The sequence below is a fragment of the Pseudonaja textilis genome, chromosome Z (genome assembly GCF_049901715.1).
Source record: "Pseudonaja textilis isolate UNSWEBS1 chromosome Z, rPseTex1.2, whole genome shotgun sequence".
NCBI classification, from domain to species: Eukaryota; Metazoa; Chordata; class Lepidosauria; order Squamata; family Elapidae; genus Pseudonaja; species Pseudonaja textilis.
The window spans coordinates 55890500-55915747 of NC_142008.1; the positions used below are offsets into that span (position 1 = coordinate 55890500).

At 37.1% G+C, this 25248-nt stretch overlaps 1 protein-coding gene across 3 annotated transcripts in view; it reads left to right on the top strand.

Annotated features, from left to right (window-relative positions):
• Positions 1 to 3687: 3687 nt before the first annotated feature.
• Positions 3688 to 25248, top strand: part of FYCO1 (FYVE and coiled-coil domain autophagy adaptor 1) — a 290511-nt gene continuing 268950 nt past the window's right edge. For all 3 annotated transcript variants that reach the window (XM_087916728.1, XM_087916729.1, XM_087916734.1), the window contains exon 1: positions 3688 to 3880. The gene's annotated coding sequence lies outside the window, so the exon portion shown is untranslated. The remainder of the gene's footprint in view (positions 3881 to 25248) is intronic.

The window sequence follows — 25248 nt, forward strand, 5'->3', positions numbered from 1 at the left end:
TCTACAAGACAAGAGACCTTCAGTTCCAGTGTGATGGGATTAAGACATGACCGTCTAGGACATAGTAGATTAACCCACTAGCAGCAGAGCTCACTACATTGCACAATCTCCTAATGACATTGCATCAGCCAAGCTTCAACCAAACCTGGGAACTCAGACAACCTCAGCTACATCCCCTACATAGCCCCATGAGAGTCTGACAGCATTCAATAGAATACAAGTTCTTGCACAGAAACAGGAAGCTCAAGTTCAAAACCCAAGAGAAGGTAAAAAACCCCATTCTCAACTCTATGTGGGCAGCTTCCCAGAACCACCTTTGTGCTTCAGCTTCATCAATAAATGGACTCTGTACTTCCAGCTGTACTTCCATCGCCTTTGGAAACAAGGACCATGAGCTCCGTGGCCCCATTCTGAGCTCACCTCATTGGAGGGCCTCAATCGAGGCCATAGCCACTTTGGAGAAGTGGAGAAGTAAAGGGGGATTTCCTGGCAGGGAGATGATAGCCACATCTCTCCTCCCTGACATGGACAGCCCCTTCATCTGAAGACAAGATGCAGCAGCAACCAAAATGGCTGTCATAAAGACAGAGACAGTCTGAATACCCAAGACTGTGCAGGACTGAGGAGATGGTGAATGATGTGCGAACCAGGTGAGAACACTTTTGAACCTCAAAGTACAACCCCGATAAAGAAATTCAGAAAAGAGAATTCATAAGGATTTTTAAATTAGCAATAACCTAGTACTGGAGTAGAATTTTTAAAGTAAAGTAAAATGAAGGAAGAATACAGTACATTTCTTAAAAAATAATTGAAAATCAGACTTTATGATTGGACAGATTTCAGATTTAGACAGGTATTTTTAAAATGCTGTAATCTATTTACAAAAAAGGAATATATATCTATTTTTTGAAATACTGGTAAAGTTTGATGAGAAAGACAAAAAAGAAAAGAAAAGTGAAAACTGAAAACTGATCTAAGGGGGCCACCTGCTGTTAACAAAAGATACTACAGATTCAAAAAGTTTTGATAAGACCTGACTTAAGAATTGAAAGCGAGAAATAAAGGAATTGTATTATCAAAAGACCACAGAAAGTTACAATATGAAATTTAATTGGAGAAGAAATTTATGAAGGTTTTGCCCTTGGATTATTTAAAAGAATAGATTGACTAATTTGGGGATATAAAGACTCCTGGACATTGGGTTTTTAGTCTGAAAAGTGATTTTGGTTTGAACAAAAGACTGTTGGACAATTGGACACAAAGAAATAGAATAAACAAAAATAAAGATGAGTGGAATTTGCAAAGAAATCATGTTGGAACTTCAGGATATAACGGACATTATGAATAGAAGATTTGAGGACATTTTGAATAAAATACAGAACATGGCAGAAGAACTGGAAATGGAGACACAAATAACAGAAAGAAAACAGGAGAAGAGGAGCCAATTGGAAGAGTAAACAGAAAAACAGAACAGACGGAACAACAAATAAAAATAAATGACAAAAAGAAAATAAAATTAAAAATGACAATGATTGATATAATAAATCAAGGGGAGAGTACTTTAAGGGCAATGTAACAGGGAATGGAATTTCAGGGAGAATGTCTTGAGAGAAAGATAGGAGTAAGAGTAGATAACTTGAAAAAGAGACAATGGAACATAATAGAGAAGGGAGGAATGATTAAGAGAAATGGTAAAAAAAAAAAGATAGATAATGGCAGAAAACTAGGAAACGATTAATTAAAGCTTTATTGAGAGTGAGAGATGATGGCTAAAAGGGAAAAAAGTTTATATATATAAATGGACCCTCTTTCCAATCAGCCTCCTGCCTCCATTTTGTCTCCAGTACCTTTCTCCCAGTTTGGAACTGAACCAGATGGATATTTCTTCCAACAGTTCCAAAGTTTCTGATTCAACTGTTTTTTTGCGGTCCATTCTGAGCTTCCATAACTGAGAGATGGTCACAGGAAAAATGGCCAGTATATTACTTCTGATACCCAGACTCCTTTCCCCCAAAGTATATGAACCAAAGTCATGTTAGGAGACTTCCTTTCACCACTATATATCACTGATTACTGTGGAGTGGGGACATTCTTTACCAATAGCCATGATACTGAAAGTTCTATTACATAAAAAGGTATAGTCAGCTGTGTCTTCAGGATCTTCATCGCAGGAATTAGAATGAAACAATAATGTCATGACAATGCAGCACAAACTCTGCTCCTTTTAGGAGTATGCACAATGTTGCTGTGCATAGATAAAAGGGATTAGGATGTACACTGCAGGGCTGCAATACTCCTTGTTATCAGCTTTGTGTCAAAACAGATTTACAATCAGATGTTCTCACTTAAAAGCAATTCCAATTTTGGTCAGAATAATATGATTGATGAAGAAGGTCACAGTCTAAACCTTTCTTTCTGGGCAATTTTCAGGATCTAAATTTTTTGCTATGAAACAATTGCTTTGACAGAATGCAGATTCTTCTATTTTTTGTCTCTTTAGTTATATACTCTGTCTGTTTTCCAGCCAGAATTGGAACTTCTTTTTTGGAAGGTGTCAGATCCGTGTATCTGCCATTCTTCAATGGAAAAAGAAAGGGGGGAGGTTGGTACAAGTAATCCTTTTTGATGTAACCCAAATATCTTAATTCTTGTATTGAATCTGTATAACTTGCACATGATATACAACTGGGGACTGGAGCCCAGATGCCTGGAAACTTGTCACCTCTTGGAGAGATAGCAAGAGGAGAAGGGGCCATAAAAATTCCAGCTCTGAAAGAAACTTCCTGGGAAATGCTTCTCAACTACGTTTCCAGAAAAGCGGGGGGGTAATTAACATGTTACTTCTTTGTATTGATGAAATCCACATCAGACTAAGGGGAGGGGTTCTAACTCTCTTTATCTATATTGCATGCTTGGAGGCATATTAGACCTCACTTTGACTATCACTTGGATAATTTCCTTTTGAATAAAGAGTTCCTTTTAAAATACCTAGTTTTCAAAAGTTCATTCTTATTGCTTGAAGAGGAGAGAAACTGGGCCTTACAGAAGGTCTCTTTTTAAATTGGTAACATAGTCTTCTTTTGTTGCCCTGCACAGAGGAGTCAGAAAGCAGGTTAGTGAGAGAATGGTGGTTGCTCTGGAATGGGGTGGAAGTGAAGATTTTGCATTATGATTGCTTATAAGTAAGAACCAGTAAAAGAGGAATGGAAAAATCCCTCTCTGTAGATCAGTGTTTTTCAGTCTTGGCAAGTTGAAGATGGGTGAACTACATGCTGCCATGGGTGTTAGATCTGGGAGGATGGTTCAAGAACGGAGGCAAGACTCAGATAACAACAACAGCTCTTTATTAGTGACTTCAGATCTGAGCGAAGAATCCCAGCCGCAGCAGCCCCTTATATAGGGCTGGCTGCGGCTAGGCAGCCAATGACGGTGATTTGAGTTTGCTGCACTTGGCTGGGCCAATCGTGGCAGCCCGTTTACTAGCCAATCGGATCAGTCTGCAGTGACCAATCACGATCTGCTATTCGTGGGCCAATCAGAATTGCAGGCTTTCGAGCCTGCTAGTCCGGAACACCCCTCCCCTCTTGGTTCCGTTTAAGAGGTGGAATTATATAGTCTTGCAGGTAGGCAGGTCTTCGTACCTGTCTACCTGACTTATGTAATTCCAATTGTCCGTGTTCAAATTCGGGTTCAGATGGACTGCTTGCTGGATCTAGTTGGAATGGTGAACCAGTGCTATAGTTGGGACTCTCTCCTGATGCCCTTGGGGTGATTGAGTCCTCAGCTTCGTTGCTACTGCTACGGTTCCCCGGACTCTCTGAACCTGCTTGGCTGCTGTTTCTTGGTGAAGTGTTCGTCTGCCCAGGTTCAACTACGGCTGGTGAGTATTGCAAGCTATGGTGTGGTGATCTCGGGGTTAGTTCTGAAGGAACAGGTGTTGGTTCTATTTCCGGGCTCGCGGCTTCCCCTCCCCCCCTGGTGTCGATGCTGGGGTCAGGGATGGAAGTTGTGGTCAATCTGGAGCGTAGCTGGTCAATGTGGCGTTTCCACACTCTGCCATCAGTGGTCAGTAGACGGTAGGAGCAGGGACCCGTGACTTGAGTTATTTGAGCAGGAATCCAGAGGGGATCCCCTGAATTTTTTTTTGAAAATACAAGGTTTCCTACCTTAAAGGCGCAATGCTTGCTGCTGGAACTCAGGAGCTTTTCTGGGGTGTAGGCAGGGTGTAAGCGGTCTAGAGGCGATCTGAGTTTCCTGGCCATGAGGAGTTCAGCTGGGCTCTTGTTAGTCGTGCTGTTAGGTGTGATGTGCTGGAGAAGCAGCATTCTAGTGACTTTATCGTGGATGTTACCTTGTTCCATTTTCTGTAGGGTTTTCTTTGTGAACTGAACCATTCGTTCAGCCCTACCATTCGCCGCTGGATGGGCCGGTGATGTGAGTGTGTGTCAGATGCCCCGTTCAGCTAGATATTGTTCGAAGGCTAAAGCAGTAAATTGGGGGCCATTGTTGGAAACCAGGACATCGGGTAGGCCGTGTGTGGCAAAGAGTCTGTTTAATTTCTTGATGACTGCCACTTTATTAGGAAAGTGTGTCCTTTAGTAGGTCCCGCAAAGTCAATATGAATGCGCGACCAGGGACCTCTGGGAGTTTCCCATTCTGCTGGTGGAGCTTTTGGTGGGGCTGAGTGGTTTTCCTGGCATCTGTTACAAGAGGCGACCCAGGATTCAATTTGTTTGTCAATAGCTGGCCACCAGGCATAGCTTCTTGCCAGTGCTTTCATACGCACAATGCCCAGGTATCTATCGTGTAATATTTGAAGGACTTTTTTTTTGTAGTTTAGTTGGTATGACGACTTGGTCTCCCCATAATACGCACCCTTTTTGTGAGAAGAGTTCTGTTTGTCTGTTTTTGAATGGTTTAAATGTTTCCTTGGGCTCGTATTCTGGCCATCCCCTCTCCACCCAGCCAAGAACTCATGCCAAACATGAGTCTCTTTTGGTTTCGAAGGTAATGTCCTGGGCCGTTAGTGGAGGTGAGGGAATTGTCTCGATTTGTAGTATTGGTAGCGTGGGAGCTGGGTCATCCTGCAGTTCGGGTAGTGGAGAGCGGCTCAAGGCATCAGCATGAGGAATAGATTTTCCAGGGCAATATCTTAGTTGATAGTCGTAGGCAGCTAGGAATTCCGACCATCGCATCATTCTGGGGAAAAGAATGTGTGGGGTAGGTTTGTCGCCTGCCAGAATGCCAAGTAATGGCTTATGATCTGTGATAATGGAAAATGATCTCCCATATACATATTCATGAAACCTTTTAATCGCAGAGACAATAGCAAGGGCTTCCTTATTTAGGTGGCTATAGTTTCTTTCTGTTTTTGACAAAGTTCTCAAAAAAAATGCAATTGGTGCTTTGGAACCGTTTGGTAGGACGTGGCTCAGAATGGCCCTCACCCCAAAAGGTGAGGCATCACAAGTAACAGTCAATGGGAGTGTCTCGTTATATTGTATTAGTACTGCATCAGAAGTGAGGAGGTCCTTTACTTGCTGGAAAGCATGTTCCTCCCGTCGTCCCCAAATCCAGAAGGCCCTTTTATCGAGTAGTCTATGAAAGGGTTCAGCAACAGTCGCCTTCTGGGGTAGGAAAATGTTATAAAAGTTAATGAGTCCCAGGAAGGCTTGAAGGTCAGTTTTGTTTTTGGGCCTTGGGGCATTTTTGATGGCTGCCAATTTCTTTTCTGTAGGGTGAATTCCTTGTTTGTCAAGAAGGTAGCCAAGAAATTCTACCCTTTCTGTGCATAACTGGCACTTTTCCTTCTTAACCCTGAGGCCAGCATCTTTGAACCTTTGTAGGACTGTTCTGAGGTGTTTCTCTAATTGACTTTTTGTTGGGGCTGCTATCAGTACGTCATCAAAATAGGGCACGACCCCTTTTATGCCTTGCAATAGTCTCTCCATCAGGCTTTGAAAAATGCCTGGCACTACGCTTACTCCAAACTGGAGCCTGCTACATTTGAATGCACCACGATGTGTAACTATAGTTTGGGCTTCTGCAGTTTCGGTATCAACTGGCAGCTGTTGATACACTTGGGCCAGATCTAGTTTTGTGAATATTCTGCCACCCCCAAGTGAGTGTAGGAGATGCTGAACGACTGGTACCGGATAGGCGCTCTGTTGCAGTGCTTGATTGAGGGTGGCCTTGTAGTCTCCACAGATTCTCAAGGACTGTCAGGCTTTATGGAGGTGACAATTGGTGTCTCCCATCGGGCGTGGTCAATGGGCTCTAACACGCCTTGTGCAATTAATTTGTCCAGTTGCTCGTCAATTTTGGGTTTGAGAGCAAAAGGAACTCGGCGTGGTTTTAGGCGAATGGGCGCAATGTCAGGGCAAAGAGTAAACGAAATAGGGGACCCCTTGTACTTGCCTAACTTTTCGCTGAAAACTTCTTGGAAGTCGTGGACGAGGGCTGCTTCCCAGTCATCGTCTTCAGTATGATGGATGACAGCCATTCCGATTCCTAATGGTGCGAACCACTGAAGGCCCAGTAGACTTGGCCGGTCTCTGTCGACCATGGTGAGTGGTAGTATTGCATTATGTCCTTCGAAAGAGACCTGGAAGTGCCTGGTACCTGCGACTGGAATCCGGTTGCCTTGATAATCTCTTAGTATAAGTCTCTGACTGCTGAGGTCTTGGCGTCGGATGTTGGGAATCAGTTGCTTGAGCGTTTTCCAGGATACCATGGATAGGGAGGACCCAGAGTCTACTTCCATGATGCAAGGTTTATTTTCAATGGTGACTTCTACATGAATTTTCTCTGTATCTAGCGATGAAGCGTGGCCGATGGTGATGGTTTGATGAGCCTCTTCTCGTCGGGGCATGCCATTAAACCTTTGGGGTCTGTTGTACTGGTTCCACTGGTTGCTAGGGCAGTCCCTCTGTGTGGTGGGGTTGCCATCGGTTCTTTTCGGGCTGCTCCCTCTCTGTCTGGGGCTGGAACTTCTTTTGTTTCTGCATACTTTAGCAATATGCCCATGTTTTTCGCAAAAACAACACATGGCGTCTAAGAATCTGCATTTGGATCGAGGATGGTTTCCACCGCATCCGGCGCATTGGTAGTTGGATTTACGACCCCGCTGGTCCTGTTGCTGACGTTCTGACTGGAGTCTGTGGACTTCCTCCTCCTCGCTGTCTGAGGGTGACTCGATATCTTCATGATGGGTGGCCGATGTGTACTTGTCTGAAGGTTTCCTAGCATCGTTGGTGGGTTGGCGGTTGGTCCCGCTGGTTCGGCACATTCATGCTGCTGATTTACGAGTGGCTTCAGCTGCGGTGGCGTCTGCTATGGAATCTGCATTGAGATGACTCCTTTGGCCATGATCTTGCTTTGGACAGTTGGATCTCTAAGGCCAAGGACAATTCTGTCTCTCATGGCTTCTTCGAGATTAGCGAAGCCACATAAACCACCCAGGTTTCTCAGGTCTGCCACGAAATCCCCGATGCTCTCAACTTCACGCTGGTCCCTCTGATAGAATTCGTGTCTGCGAATGAGAGTCGGTACTGCTGGGGCGTAGTGGTTGCGCAGGATGGGAGCAAGGGTGTCCCAATCCATCGTTTTAACTTCAGCTGGTTTCGCTAGTGCTTTAGCCATTTTAAAAACGGCAGGTCCGCAATGCATTAGAAAAACGGCTCGTTTCTTGCTGGGCATGGCATCCTTGAGGTTGTTGGACTTTGAAGCCTGTCCATATATGAGTCCCAGTCCTCGCTAGCTGGATCGAATGGGGCGGGTGGTATAGCGCTGCTGGCCATGTCGCCGATGTTGCGCTCTGTCAGTCACGTGTTCCTTCAGCTAGCTCGAGTTCAATAGACTTTGTTGCCTCCGCATCCCATCCTTGTCGCCAGTGTTAGATCTGGGAGGATGGTTCAAGAACGGAGGCAAGACTCAGATAACAACAACAGCTCTTTATTAGTGACTTCAGATCTGAATGAAGAATCCCAGCCGCAGCAGCCCTTATATAAATGGCAGCCCGTTTACTAGCCAATCGGATCAGTCTGTGGTGACCAATCACGATCTGCTATTCATGGGCCAATCAGAGTTGCAGGCTTTCGAGCTTGCTAGTCCGGAACAGTGGGAATTCTGGGAATTGAAGTCCATATACCTTAAAATTGCCAAAGTGGAGAAGCATGGATCTACACTACAGTTTAGGATTTTCCATTCCTGTTTTATTTACAGTTTGGTGCAATTAAATAAATCAGTTGTGGTTTCCTTAACAAATAGTGATTAAAAAAATATGAACCATTACTGGACTTTTTGTGAGAAACTGAAATTAAAAGTTGATCTGGGCTTTGATAATTAGATATGGGATTATGGAAATAATGTAGACAAATGTTAATCTTGGAGTAAGAGTTTGATATGTACCAAAGAAAATTGGAAGTCATTCTTTGTCAGTTTTCCTTCTTTTTCTCTTTCTTACACTTTCACTCTGAGCCTGAGCCTTTTCTTTTTTCAAATCTGTTTCTTATTTGTTTATCCCTTAGCTTTGTACTTTTTTTTAATGTATGAAGGATTAAATACTCAGCCATTACAATTCTACATTCTTTATTTACAGAAATTATATCAAAATTTAAAATGAAATCCACTGGGAACCATCTCATATAAGGCAGGCTCTGAGTCCCTCTAACCAAAAAGTATTTATTAATAGAAGAGAATATTTGTAGCTCAGGGTTGAATTATGGGGTCCTTGGTGCTCTCTGAGCTTGATGGTTTTCTTGCAGATGTTTCATTACCAAACTAGGTAATATCATCAGTACTAGAAGAGAGTGGAGTTTGCTTTTATTTTCATATACTAGTGGCTTACCTTGTCAGTGTTGATCAGTTGCTTCACAAACAGTGTTTTGATTGGTGCCAGGTCTCTACAGCCTCAGGCAGAGAAGAGCTATTCTGCACCTCTCCCTCAAATGTTCTTTAAAATACAGAGTTTCCCAGCATTCCTTTAGGAACCTTCAACATGCAAACTGTGGTTACTTGTCCCAAACTGTGGTTACTTGTCCTTTACCTTCAAAATTTGCTGTTTGTTGGGAAGATGTGTAGCTAAAAATCAGTCTACATTTAGTGTACTTTGGGTTCCAACTTTAGGTGACATTTATGGCTGCTTATTTTCAACTACTAGCAAAGAAATGAGTGAGAAATCATCATTTTTATAATTATTTCTTTTTTAATATTTTTTTAAATTTTTTATCAACAAACATAAACAAACATAAACATAAAACAACAAATAAAACCATCTTTCCATTGTGTCGGTTGGTACATATCTTTTGTGTACAACATCAGCAGTCTTTCGCTTCTACATTTAAATTATAATTCATATCATATATATCAAATGTGCCTATTATATTATATTGTTATTAACACCTTATTAGACTTTAATTATAAATTCACATCATTCTTTTCGAGCAAATCTCAACTATTACATGACTTAATATGTAATATCATTCATTTCATTATAATCAATTATAACATATCATTACCTTATCTTATCATTACTATTATGTTATTTTTATATTATATTGTTATTTAACAATTATTATGTTATTTTTATATTTATAATATATTTTATTTCTCTATATTCATATCTAGCCATTGATAAAATAAATCCTAAATTTTATGATATTCTTTGTCTTCTTGCTCTTTAATTGCTAATGTCAATTTATTCATTTCTGCACATTCCATTATTTTCTTAATCACTTCCACTTCTGTAGGATTTTTTTCACTTTTCCAATTTTTGGCAAATACAATTCTAGCTGCTGTTAATACATTTATAATCAGATATATCAATTCTTATTATATCTTTCAGGTAAGATACCCAATAAAAATATATCTGGTTTCAAGTCTATATGCTGTTTTGTCATTTTTTTTCCAGCCATGTATGAATTTTAATCCAGGTATCTGATGACACTTCCAACATTTCTCTGATTTGTTCTTAAACATCCTTGCTATTCTTGCTGGAGGTAGATGCCACTTGTAAAACATCTTATACAAATTCTCTTTAAATGCTGTTGACATTGTTATTTTATAGTTTTGAGTCCATAATTTCTGCCAACTTTCTAAATCTATCCCATATCCAGAATTCCTCCCCCCCCCAGCAATCATTGTTTCTTTTACTTGTTCTTCTAATTTTATTCCAAGTAAATATCCATATAATTTTTTAATCACCTTCTCATCAGTACCTGTCAAAATTCCATATAATTCAGTTAGTTCATTATAAAATCCTTCTGTCCTATGATGTAAGATCCGTGTATCTGCCATTCTTCAATGGAAGAAGGAGGGAGGGAAGTTGGTACAAGTAATCCTTTTTGATGTAACCTGAATATATTAAACCTTATATTGAATCTGTATAACTTGCACATGATATACAACTGAAAGATTGGAGCCAGATGTCTAGAAACTTGTCACCTCTTGGAGAGACAGCAAGAGGAGAAGGGACCATAAAAATTCCAGCTCTGGAAGATACTCCCTGGGAAATTCTTTAAGATATGTTCCCAGAAAAGGGGAGGGGAAATTAACATGTTGGTTCTTTGTTTGACTAAATCTACATCTAAATAAGGGGAGGGGTTCTAACTCCCTTTATCTATTACTGAATGCCTGGAAGCATCTTAGATTCTGCTTTGACTAGTACTGGGATTATTTCCTTTCAGTAAAGAATTCCTTTTGAAGTACCTAGCTTTCAGAAGTTCATTCTTTTTCGATTGAAGGGGGAAAGTCCAGTGCTTATGTACGATCTTTATCATATCTAGAATGTATTTGCACATATGAATACCAATTCATCTCTATTTCTTGTTCCTCTAGTTGTTGCTTAGATTTGAGTTCATCCTCTTCATTTAATATTTTACCATATCTTACTGTTTGTTCCATTTTATAAACAATTGGATATGCAAATGACTCTATGGTTGACAACCAAACTGGTATTTTCATGTAATGTTGTTTCCTTACTTTCTCCCATACTTATAATAAAGCATCGGGAATATAATGTCTCCTAAAGTACACATGTGTTTTACTTTCCTTATACCATAAAAAAGCATGCTATCCCAATAATAGGTAATGACCTTCTAATGTTAACAATCTAGTATTTCTTAAGACTATCCATTCTTTCACCCATATCAGTGTTGCCGCCTGGTAATATCATTCCCAAACCAAAAACCTCCTCTTGATCTGGCATCTTATAACAGTTTTAATTTAATTCTTGCCTTCTTTCCCTGCTATATATACTTCAATATTATTTTGTTTAGATCCACGAAATATTCTTCCCCTAATTTAATTGGAATTGTCTGAAACAAATATAAAATCTTAGTTTTATCTTTATATTTTCAAACCTGCCACCTGTCCATATTCTTCAATCTTTTCTATCCATTTAGGCACTGTTTTTAATTGTTCCTCTAATATGAAAACCAGATCATCTGCGAATGCTTGTAACTTATATTCCTCTTTTTTATTTTCATTTCCTTTATTTCACTATCATCTCTAATATTTCTATTTAGGGTCTCCAAAGTCAAAACAAACAGCAGCGGCGATAGTGGGCATTCTTGCCTAGTTCCTTTTTTGATATTAATATTATCTATTAAGTCTCCATTTATCGTTACTTTGGCAGATTGCTTATAGTATATTGCCCCTATAGCTTTAATAAATCTTTCACCAAAGCCCATCTGTTCCATTTGTAATATCACAAACTGCCAATTTACATTATCAAAGACCTTTTGTGCATCTAGAAATACCAAGGCCATTTGCTTCTCAGAATGTGTTTCATAATATTCCAAAGTGTTCAAAATTATTCTCATGATTTGATTTGCTTTGATGTCTTTGATTTTCCTCTTCGACAGAAATCCATTTTGGTCAGTATGTATGAAATTGTTCCGGTATCTCTTAAGTCTTTCTCTCCATTATTGAGGAAAATATTTTATAATCTGAATTCAGCAGGGAAATAGGTCTGTAGTCTTTAAATTGTTGTAGGTCAGTGTCCTTTTTTGATATAAGAGTAAAATAAGCCTCTGACCATGAGTTGGGTATTTTAGTTTTTGACAAGATTTCATTCATCACTTCAAGCTTTGGAACACTTTCCCCCCTCCCTTTTTTTAATAACAGTTTTTATTTTTAAGACAAACATATACAAACAAAACATAAAAACATAAAACCATCTTCCATTTTATATACATACAGTGTGCCAGTTGGTTACAAATCTTTTGTGCTATCCTTTCATAGTCATTACTCAGTTTATATAGATTTGCACATTGTCAAACTAACATGCTTATATATTTATCAGTTATTAATCATCCATGACTAAACTATTTATTCCATCATTTTGTATGAGATATTCCAAATTTTATTTTAAAATTTATATTGTACTTTCATCCAATGGTTATATATGTCTGTATCATATTTTATATCAATCTATTGAACTTCTATTACAAAATTATCTAATCTATTACATTACCATGTCTTTTTGTCCAACCATTGATAAAACAAATCCCATATCATATAAAATTGCTTATCTTCTTGCTCTCTAATTTCAAATTTCAATTTACTCATTTCAGCACAATCCATAATTTTCTTAATAACTTCCTTCTGCATAGGTATTTTTTCATTTTTCCAATTCTTAGCAAATACAATTCTAGCTGCTGTCAGGACATTTACAATCAAATATTTCAGCTCTTTATTGTACATTTCCGGTATAATTCCCAATAAAAAGATCTCTGATTTAAAGTCTATGTGTTGTTTTATCATTTTTTCCAACCATCTATGGATTATAGTCCAATATCTTTTGGCATCTGAGCATGTCCACCACATATGGTAATATGAACCAGGTATCTGATGACATTTCCAACATTTATCCAATTTGTTCTTAACATTCTCATGATTCTCAACGGGGGTAGGTGCCACCTGTAAAACAAATTTTCTTTATATGCAGTTGACATTGCCATTTTATAATTTTGAGACCGCAATTTTTGCCATTTATCTAAGTCAATCCCACATCCAAAAATTTTCCCCCAAGCAATCATCGTTTCTTTAACTTTAACTTTAACTCTTAACTTTAACTCCTCCAATTTAAATTCTAATAAGTATCCATAAAGTTTTTTAATTACCCTTTCATCAGTACCCATCAAAATTTTATCTAAATCAGTCAACTTATCATAAATACTTTCTGTTTTGAAATCTTTATCAAATCTAGATTGTATTTGCAAATATGAAAACCAATTCATTTTTACACCTTGTTCTTCCAACGCTTGTATAGATTTAACTTCACCCTTTTCATTCAATATCTCACCATATCTAACGGTTTATTCTTTTTTATATATTATTGGATAAGAAAAAGCTTCAATAGTAGATATCCATAATGGGATTTTTAAGTAGTATTGTCTTTTTATCTTCTCCCAGTTCAAAAACAGCGCCTCTCTAATGTAATGTCTTCTAAAATACCCCTGTGTTTTAGTTCCCTTATACCAGAGGAAAGCATGCCATCCCAGCAGCAAGTCATGCCCTTCTAAAGTCAATAATCTACTGTTCCTTAATGTTATCCATTCCTTTACCCACATCAGATTTGTTACTTGGTAATATAACTCCCAGTTGGGCAAGGCAAACCCTCCTCTTGTTTCTGCATCTTGTAACAGTTTAAGTTTTATTCTTGCTTTCTTACCCTGCCAGATGTATTTCAGCACAATTCTATCTAAGTCTTCAAAAAACTCTTTCCCTAGTTGAATTGGAATTGTCTGGAATAAATATAACATTCTAGGCAATACATTCATCTTAGTTGTAGATATTCTCCCAATCAATGATAGTTGTAAATTTTCCCATTTTGCCAAATCTGTCGCAATCTGCTGTTTGAGTTTAAGATAGTTATCCTTCTTCAGTGTGCTACATCTTGGTTAATGTGTATCCCTAAATACTTAATGTTATTTGTGACCTGTATTTCTAAAACTTTTTCCAACTCTTTCTTTCGTCTTGCTAACATATTCTTAGGTAATATCTTTGTTTTATCTTTGTTTATTTTCAAACCTGCTACTTTTCCATGTTCTTCTATCTTTTCTATTAATTTAGGTGCTGTTTCCAATGGGTCTTCTAATATAAATACCAGGTCATCTGCAAAGGCTTGCAATTTATACTCTTCCTTTTTAATTTTCATTCCTTTTATTTCTTTTTCTTCTCTAATATTCCTATTCAACACTTCCAATGTTAACACAAACAGCAGAGGTGACAGTGGATGACCTTTTCTTGTCCCTTTTCTTATATCTATGGATTCTGTTAGTTCTCCATTTACCATAACCTTTGCAACTTGTTTATGATATATTGTTTCAATGGCTTGGATAATTTTTTTACCAAAGCCCATTTGTATCAATTGCAGTAAGACGAATCACCAACTCACATTGTCAAAGGCTTTTTCTGCATCTAGAAACATCAAGGCCATTTGCTTTTCAGGATGTGCCTCATAGTATTCCAAAGTGTCCAGAATTATTCTCACATTGTCTTTGATTTGTCTCTTTGGCAGAAATCCATTTTCGTCAGCATTGATAAAGTTATTTAAATATCTTTTTAGTCTTTCTGCCAAGATTGAAGCAAATATTTTGTAATCTGAATTTAGTAGGGATATAGGTCTATAATTTTTAACTTGCTGCGGGTCTGTATCCTCCTTCAGTATAAGTGTAATATATGCTTCCGACCTTGGGTATTCTCTTCTTTGACATACCTTCATTCATGACTTCTAATAGGTGAACATTGAATATTTCCTGAAAAGTCTTATAAAATTCTGCTGGCAATCCATCTGGACCTGGTGCTTTTACAACATTCTGTTTTTTTAAAGCTTCTGTTAATTCCATCATCCTTATGTTTCCTTCTAGCATTGTTTCAATATCTTTGGGTATCTGGGCTTTCTTTAAATATTGCTTAGTTTTTTCTTCTTGAATATTCTCTTGATAATACAATTTCCCATAATAATCTTGTATAATTTTTTCTTCTCCTCATTTCCATAGCAAACATGTCCTTCTTCATTTATTAATTGACTAATCCTTCTTGATTCTCTTTCCTTTCTCAATTTATACGCCAACCATCTGCCTGGTTTGTTTGCATTTTCAAAGAAATTCTGTCTGGCATTCCTAATTTTTTGAGCTAACTCTTCTTTTTCCAACAACCCCATTTTGTGTTTAACTACATCCATTTACTTTGTGATATCCTTTTTTCATGGATATCTTTGTAAGTCCCCTTCAAGTTTCTTATAGTCTTCTTCTATCATCTGTTGCATTTGTCTTTTTTTATGTTTCTTTTTCTTGTATAGTCTATTATCAGTCTTCTGGCACAGGCCTTCATGGTATCCCATAAGTTTTTTAGTGAGGAAGAACTGCCAATACTCCAAGGGGACCTGAGCCAGTCCGAAAGTGATCCGGAAGACCCGCTGGTAAGTAACCCAATTGAACCAATCACTCTACCTCTAAGTCTGTTTATCCCCAGCCGGGGATTCACCCGATGCCTTATAAATCCCTTCCTTGCAGAGAAATTGGGGATCCGACTGAAAGAAATGGAAAATTCCACCGCTTTCTGCCAATTAGATGGAACTATAGCTGGGGGGAGCCAGCCAGGTTTACCACAGAACCATTGAAAATAAGATTAGGGAACCATAGTGAGATGCTCACATTCATTGTAGCCCCAGGAATGGAAGAGCTGCTTGTCCTAGGTCCCACATGGCTGCAGAAATGTAATCCAAAAATAAATTGGAGGAGAGGAATCATACAATTCCAGAGATATGTAGTATTTGCAAATAGCTCAAAGGAAAGGATAAAGAAAGGAACAGAGAACAGAGTCAGCCATGACTGGACAGTCAGCTGAACCCATTAACATCCCCAATGAGTACCAGGATCTGGCCCAAGTATTTAGCAAGGAAGCTTGTGAGGAACTCCCACCCCATCGCACCACAGACTGTGCTATCAAAATCCTACCAGGGGCTAAACTCCCAAAACCACAAATGTACTGCATGTCTCCCAGAGAACTAAAAGAACTCGGAGCATTTGTCAACAAAAATTTAAAAAGGGGTTTCATCAAACCCATCCAACCAAGAAGAGCTGCTCCAGTGTTATTCTGCGAAAAGAAAGATGACTCAGTATGCTTGTGTGTTAATTACAAAAAAATTTAATGCGATTTGCACAGAGAATATGTATCCACTCCCCCTCATGAAGGATATGTTAGCCCACCTCTCAAAAGGAAAACATTTTTCAAAGTTAGACCTGCGAGAGGCATATTACCACATAAGAATAAAAGAAGGGGATGAGTGGAAGACAGCTTTTAGCACACCATTGGGATGCTACCAATTTAAAGTGCTCCCCTTTGGACTGTAAAGAGCGCCTTCCGTGTTTATGAAATTGATCAATGAAACCCTTCATGAATTTTTATATAAAGGGGTTCTAGTGTATCTTGATGATATTTTAATCTACACAGAAATGATGGAAGAACACATCAAGCTACTCTGTGCAGTCCTCACAAAACTCTTAGCTAAACTATATGCAAAACTGTCTAAATGTGAATTCCACCAAGAAAAAAATTGACTATTTGGGGTATAGAATATCCCATGAGGGAATAGAGATGAACCCACAGAAAGTAAAAGCTGTATTGGACTGGGACCCACCGCACACCCGCAAACAACTGCAAAGCTTCCTGGAGTTTGCAAAATTTTATCGCCAATTCATTCCAGCTTTTGCAAACATCTCCCTCCCTATCACGAACTTGCTAAAAACAAAGGTGGGGGGAGAAACCCAAATCAAGGCAACCCCTTATCTGGACAATGGAATGCCAAGAGGCATTAGAGAAGCTCAAACATCTATTCTCAGCAGAACTGGTCCTTAAGCACCCCGAACAACCTTTTGTCATCCAAGCAGATGCTAGTGATGTTGCAGTTGGAGCAGTCCTCCTCTAAAAGAATGGAAGTGGACAATTACAACCATGCGCTTATACATCCAAGAAACTGATGGAAACTGAGCAAAGATGGGCCATATGGGAGAAAGATGCATATGCTGTGTGGTGGGCAATGCTCACAGGGAGATATTTCCTGGAAGGAAACCAAATCCCCTTTGAAGTATGGACTGATCACAAAAAGCCCTGAAAAATCCACGGAAACTCTCTGAAAAACAAGCAAGGTGGGCTCAACTCTGTAAAATCATTCTCATTAGAATGATGTTTCAACCTTCCTAAAAAAGTAGGGTTGGATGTTCATCACTGATGTATAAAGCCCTAAAAACAGGGACAAAGTTGAGGACATCGCTATGGCAATGTCATGTACGTCAACTCTGACAGGGGCACGACAGATGGAAAGTTAGCTGTACAATAGCTGGCACAAGAGATCATCACCAGTTTCTGCCAGTTGATTCAAATTCGATTTCAAAGTTTCAAATGACACAATTAACTTTGTGGCCAATATTTCCCAGAATGGCAGTCCTGTATTAGAAGGGTGCACAGGGCTGACATGCAGCCCCCCTACCCCACCACAGGGTTGGTGGCTGGAAAACAAATAACACAGTTTAGTAACGTTATGGCATACGGACCGTACCCAGTTTCTGGGATTCAAATGGTGGAACTTAGACAGAAGGTGGAGTGCATTCATATTTACTTCATGCACCCACGATGCCTTTGATAAGGGATATCCTTTCCACAATACTAAATATTGTAGCCTGTTCCTATGTATTCCCAAGTCTAGAATCTTCTGCACCTTGAAGTGTCTCTTTCCCCCCAACTATAATTGGAGGAGGCTTTGGAGAAGGGGGACCTCTAAAAGCTGCCATCCGGGCAGACCATAACAGATTGCAGTGAAAAATTGGGTGAACTTTCCCTAACAATTGAAGCAATTTCAGATGCACTGTCACTGGATTAATTATCTGTTCGATAATGAATGGATCTATGAACTTCAGTTCCAGTTTCCTGTTGGGTAGTCTAAAGGTATTTAGTGGATAAATATATGGGCTAGCCAATGGAAAGGTGGGGCTGTGGGCATCTCTTTTCATCCGCTTGAACCTTATATTCATCTGCAGACTTATGTAATGCATCTTTCACTGGGCCCCATAATCATTGTAATTTAGCATTCCACTTCTTTAACCCCTCTCCTTTGGAATATCTGTAGGACATTCTGGTACTGTGACAAACTCCACATCATTAACCACATGAAATGGGGTGAATCCAGTGCTGCTATGAACAGCATTATTGTAGGTGACCTTGGCGTATGGTAATAGATCTGCCCAATTGTTTTGTTGGTGCTTAACATAACAACACAAATATTGCTCCAAAAAATATTGTTCACTCTTTTAGTAGCACCATTAGTGGCAGGGTGGCACCCAGAATTAAGACCTTGGGATGACCCTATCAGTTTTAGGAACCTACACCAAAACATTGCCATAAATTGAAACCCCCCCCCCCATCTGATATAATTCTACATGGAACACCATGCAGATGGTATAGGTGGGTAATGAAGAGATTAGCCAAGTTTCTTGCTGAAGGGAGATGAGGGCAAGCCACAAAGTGGGCTTGTTTCGAGAACAAGTCCACCACAGTCCAAATAACCATGTTTTCCCGACAATCAGGTAAATCCACAATAAAATCCATGGCTATTTCTTCCCATGGCCTAGTTGGGCAGGCAACTTCTTTTTTTTAAAAAAAAAAAAGTTTTTTATTTTAACAACAAAACAACATAGACATACCACATAAAACATAAAAACATCATCCTTCTTCATAAATTTACAAACAGTGCATCGGTTGGTTTACCACTTTTTTTTGTGCATCCATTTCCTAGTCACTAATATAATTATGTTACATAATAGCTCATATTATCAATCAATAATTGTATAACCTAATATCATCACTAAAAAAAACATTTATCTATAATTTTATTAATTCATACTTTAACGAGATAACTATAGTTTACTTAATTTTTTTTGCAATAAATCAAAAAATCATACCAAATCTATCTTGATAATGTTTTATAAAGATAATATCAAAAAAAAAGAAAAGAAAAAATTTATATGCTATATCTGAATGTTCTATTATTATGTTTTATTATCTAACCATTGATAAAAAAGATCCCAAACTTCATAAAATTGTTTATCTTCTTGTTCTCTAATTTCAAATGTCAATTTACTCATTTCAGCACAATCCAATATTTTCTTAATAATTTCTTCCTCTGATGGAGTTTTCTCACTCTTCCAGTTTTTAGCAAATACAATCCTAGCTGCTGTTAATACATTTACAATAAAATACTTCAAATTTTTATTATATATATCAGGCAAGATTCCCAATAAAAAAATCTCTGGTTTCAAGTCTATATGTGTCCTTGTCATTTTTTCCAACCATATGCGAATTTTAGTCCAATATTTTCTAGCGTCCTCGCAAATCCACCACACATAGTAGTATGAGCCAGGTATCTTATGACATTTCCAACACTTTTCAGATTTGTTCTTGAACATTCTTGCAATTCTTGTCGCGGGGAAAATGCCACCTGTAAAACATCTTATACAAATTTTCTTTATAAGCTGTTGACATTGTCATTTTATAATTTTGAGACCACAATTTTTCCCATTTCTCCAAATCAATCCCATATCCAAAATTCTTCCCCCAAACAATCATCGTTTCTTTAACTTGTTCCTCCTCTAATATAATTTCCAACAAATAACTATATAATTTTGTAATCACTTTTTCATCAGTACCTGTCAAGATCCTGTCTAAATCAGTCAATTTGTCATAAAATCCCTCCATCTTAGAATCTATAAGATACCTTGAATGTATTTGCGCATATGAATTCATCTTTATGCCTTGTTCTTCTAGTTTTTGCATTGTTTTAAGTTCACTCTTTTCATCCAATATTTCCCCATATCTAACTGTTTGTTCCTTCTCATATATTATAGGATAAGAAAAGGCTTCAATAGTTGATAGCCAGACTGGGATTTTCAAATAACATTTTCTCTTAATTTTCTCCCAATTCAACCATAAAGACTCCCTTATATAATGCCTTCTAAAATAGCCCTGCGATTTAGTTCCCTTATACCACAGAAAAGCATACCATCCCAGTAATAAATCACGTCCTTCTAATGTCAACAATCTAGTCTTTCTTAATGTTATCCATTCTTTAACCCACATTAAATTTGCAGCTTGGTAATACAACTCCCCATTCGGAAGGCCAAATCCTCCTCTAATTCTAGCATCTTGTAAGAGTTTTAATTTTATTCTGGCTTTCTTACCTTGCCATATAAACTTCAACACAATTTTATTTAATTCTTCAAAGTAATCTTTACCAAGCCTAATTGGTATGGTTTGGAACAAATATAAAATTCTGGGTAAAATATTCATCTTGATTGTTGAAATTCTACCTATCAATGACAATTGTAGGTTTTCCCATTTCTTCAAATCAGATGCTATCTGTTGTTTAAGTTTAATATAGTTATTCTCTTTCAATGTAGTACATCTTGACGTCAAATGTATCCCCAAATATTTAACCTTATTCGTAACTTGAATTTTCAGTAAATCTGCCAGTTCATCTCTTTGTTTTAGTAACATATTCTTTGTCAAGATCTTTGTTTTATCTTTATTTATTTTCAAACCCGCCATCTCACCATACATCTCTATCTTTTCCAATAGTTTTAAAGCTGTTCCTAGAGGATCTTCCAAAATAAAAACCAAATCATCCGTGAAGGCTTGCAATTTAAATTCCTCCTTCTTAATTTTCATTCCTTTTATATTTGGATCCTCTCTAATGTTTCTATTCAACACTTCCAAAGTCAATACAAATAACAAAGGTGATAATGGGCAACCTTGTCTTGTGCCTTTTCTTATATTAATAGAGTCTGTAAATCTCCTCTATCATTACTTTTTTGCCGTTTGTTTATATCATATATGGCTTCTATTGTTTGAATAAATTTTCTATAAAGCCCATCTGTTCCAATAACAAAAACATGAATCTCCAGTTCACATTATCAAATGCCTTTTGGGCATCGAAAAATATCAAAGCCATTTGTTTTTCAGGATGTGCCTTGTAATATTCCAAAGTGTCCAGAATTACCCTCATATTATCCCTAATTTGTCTCTTTGGCAGGAATCCATTCTGGTCAGGATGAATAAAGTTATTTAAGTATCTTTTGAGCCTTTCTGCATTCAATAAAGAAATAGGTCTATAGTTCTTAATTTGTGATGGATCGGCCCCTTCTTTTGGAATAAGTGTGATATAAGCTTCTGACCATGTTTTGGGTATTTTCTTATTTAACATGGCTTCATTCATAACTTCTAACAGTGGAGTGCTCAACGATTCTTGTAATGTTTTATAAAATTCTGCCAGGAGCCCGTCTGGGCCTGGTGCTTTTCCATTATTCTGCCTATTAAACGCTTCCGTTAGTTCCATCATTGTTATAGTACTTTCTAACATTTTTTCAGTCTCTTCAGATATCTTAGGTAGGTTAGCATTTTGTAGATAAAGTTTAATTCTTTCCTCATCAAAATCCTCCTGTTTATATAATTGTCCATAAAAGTCTCGGATAATTGCCTTTTTCTCCTTATTATCATAACATATTTCGCCTTGATCATCTATTAACTGTACTATTTTCCTAGATTCTTTCTCCTTTCTCAATTTGTATGCTAGCCATCTACCTGGTTTATTTGCATTTTCAAAATAGTTCTGTTTAGCACTTCTAATTTTTGTGCCAATTCTTCTTTCTCTGCCTGACCCATCTTATGTTTAATTATATCCATTTTGAATTTAATATCTTTTTTCTGTGGCATATTCTGCAATTCTTTTCCAGTTTTTATAATCATCTTCTAGAGCTTTAATAGTTTGCCTCTTCCTAATATTCTTTTTCTTTGTATAGTCCATTATTAATCCTCTCACATATGCCTTCATTGTATCCCAAACATTCTGCATTGAAGTATCTTCTTTTTTATTTTCACTGAAGAAGAAAGCCAATTCTTTGCCCATCCATTGTGTAAAATCTTTTTCCTTTAAAATAGTATTGTTTAATGTCCATCTAGATCTTCTTCTTTGTCCTTTCCATTTAATTGTCATTGGATTATGGTCTGCCCATATACCCGTTTCAATATTTATTTCTTGAATATTAGATATTAATTCTGATGAAGTCCAAATCATATCTATTCTGGACCATGATAAATGTCTATTTGAATAAAAAGTATATTGTTGAGTTTTACCATTTCTTTCTCTCCTTATATCTTTTAAGTTTAATTCATCTATCATTTTAAAAAGGATTTGGGAGAGTCTTTCTATTTTGTTTTGATGCTGTCGCTGTATAGTCCAATTTATTATCTACAATTCCATTGAAATCTCCCATCATAACTATATTGATATAGTCCAGTCCAATTGATTTCATATGTAACTTTTAATAAAATTCTTCTTGTTCATCGTTCGGAGCATAAATTGCAACCAGCAGTGTTTTTATATTGTTACCCATTATTTCAACCATTAATACTCTTCTGTCTTCATCAGTATAAATCAATTTTGCTGCAATAGTTTCTTTAATGTACAGGACCACTCCTCTTTTCTTACAGTTAGTCAAGGAGGTAAAAATTTTCCCCAGTTTTGGTCGTACCAATAATCGTTGATGTTGTTTTTAATATGTACTTCTTGTAGACAAATTATATCAAATTTTAACTTCTCTAATTTATGAAAGATTTTTCTTCTTTTAATAGCTGAGTTCAATCCATTTATATTCATAGAAATCAATTTTTTTGCTCCATGGTTATGTTTTATATTTAGGTCTAACAGTTCTCGTAGATCTTACTTCACGTTGTTCTTTGGTCTCCATTTGTCCACCTACCGCACCTTCTTCTTTTCCCGTTCCTGTCTGGTCTTCTTGAGGTTCAGTTGAGATGGTCTCTTTTTCTGTCTCTATTTCTCTTCTTCCAAAAAATTCATTGTAGAATGTTTCTGCTTTCTCAATTGAGTCGATTCTGTGTCTCTGTTCTTGCCATATAAACATTAATCCTTCTGGAATCAACCATCTATAATTCACCTCTTTTTCCAATAACTTTTTGGTCAAAAATCGATATTCTTTTCTCATCTCTCTCACTCTTCTGGGCACTTGTTTTTAAACCACAATCTGTTTGTCTTTGTATTTCAACACCTTATCTCTTGCGACTTGTAATATTTGTGTTTTAATAGTCTTTTTAGTAAATCTAACATGAACCTCTCTTGGTAGCTTATTCCTCATCGCATATCTTGTGAAGACACGGTATATCTCATCTACTCCATCCATCATCTTTTCCTCTGTTATCTCCAAAGCTCCAGCCAAAATTTCTATCATTACAGCCGCCAAATCTTGTCCTTTTTCTTCCTCTATATTTTGAAATCTGAGATAAAATTCTGACCTATCCATCTCCCGCTTCAACATCCCAGTTATATCTTGTTCAACCATTGTTAATTTGCTAACAATATTTCCAATTGTCTCATCTCTTTGTTTGTCTTTCTCCTCAATTTTTTGGAGTCTCTCCTCATGTTTCGCCATCATTTGTTGAAAATTTTCAATTTTTTCATCAGTCTTCGCAATATTCGTTTTGATTTCTTGTATTCCTTGTATAATCATTGTTAGGTCCATTTGTATTTTATCTTGCTTCGCCATTATTGATAGCCGTCCTCCAGTTGATGGAGAAGCAGGGGCAGAAGTTGAACTGACAGAAGGTAAAGTTTTCTTACTCATTTGAGTAACTCAGAATCTTTAAGCTCCTTTAATCCAATTAATAAGGTAGCCAATTATAATCCAATTGGGAAGAAGAAAAACATAAAAAAGCCAATAAAAAATAGAGTCCAGAATTAAAAAGGGAAGGAGAAAAAGAAAATTAAAAAGAAAAAGGAGGAGATTCTTCAGGTTCTTCTAAACCTTAATCCTATTGTGGGATAGTCAATTGTAATTCAAAAATAAAAATTAAGAATAATAAATAAGAAAAAAGAAAAAAGGAGTAAAACCCAGTAATATTAAAAAGCAATAATAAAAAAGCAATAATAAAAAAAGAAGAAGAAGAAAGGAATTCTTCAGGTTCTTCACACCTTAATCCAAATATAAGCTTTCAAAAAATAAAAAAATAAAAATAACCATAGAAGTAAATAAAAAATGGAAATAGAAAGGGCAAAACTCCCAATGAGCAAAAAGAAAAAAGAAAAGTATTCTGAGGCTTTCCCTTTAAGAGGAAAAATAAAAATAAAGTCAAACAAGAATATATATATATACATACATACATACATACATACATACATACATATATTACAAGATACTGTGGGGTTGAAGAGGAGGGATGGAACAGCTAAGAAAAAGTAAAAAGGAAAGCACACTGCATCTTATTTAATTGTCCAAGGCTCTTATTATGGCTTCTCCACAGATTCCAAAGCCAAGCTTCAAGTAATCAATTAATAATAGAAGTTCCAAAGAACACCTGTTAAAACATTCTCCAGTGTTCTTCCCTCTATCTTATCAAGTTCCAGTGTCCTTGAAAAAGGATTTCTTTACAGTCCTCTCAAGTTCCAATAAAGTATTTTCAAGCCTCTAGTTGGCAGTGTTACAAAGTTTCTTTAATCCACTCCCCCTTCTCTCCCGAAAAAGTCTAATAAAGAAAGGAAATATACGTGTGTGTGTGTGTGTGTGTGTGTGTGTGTGTATGTATATATATGTGTGTGTGTATATATATATATGTATGTATGTATGTATATATATATATATATATATATATATATATATATATATATATATATATATATAAAGAATTACTAAAGGGAGCCTCTATTCTATAAAAAAACTATTAACAGTCAAAAGGGAAAAGAAAAAAAAAAAAGAAAAATTAGATAAATATAAAGAAAAAACCAGTCTAGTTACAGTTACTAGATCACAATAAAAGTTCAATGAAAACAAAAGTAAAAGTAAAAGCCAAGCCTCAGTTTGACATTCTCTTTAAAAAGTCAGCTAGATCAATTTCATCATTTTTTTGTCCAAAGTCTTACAGAATTCTTCTCATTTTAAAGTGTCCTTAAGTCCCCCCCACCCCCAAAAGATTCTCACCGGCCGATACACTTTCTCTTTCTGCCTCTTCCTTCCGGAGCTGTCACAGCTTCAGCAGTTTAAAGGCTGGCAGGCAACTTCTTGTAACAAGCCAGGTGGTTTCCCTGGCCTCTTCTTCATGGTTGCACATGTGACATAGCTCTTTACATATTGTTACAAGTCCTTTTTCATTTTTGACCACCAAAACTGGCAATTGGTCAGA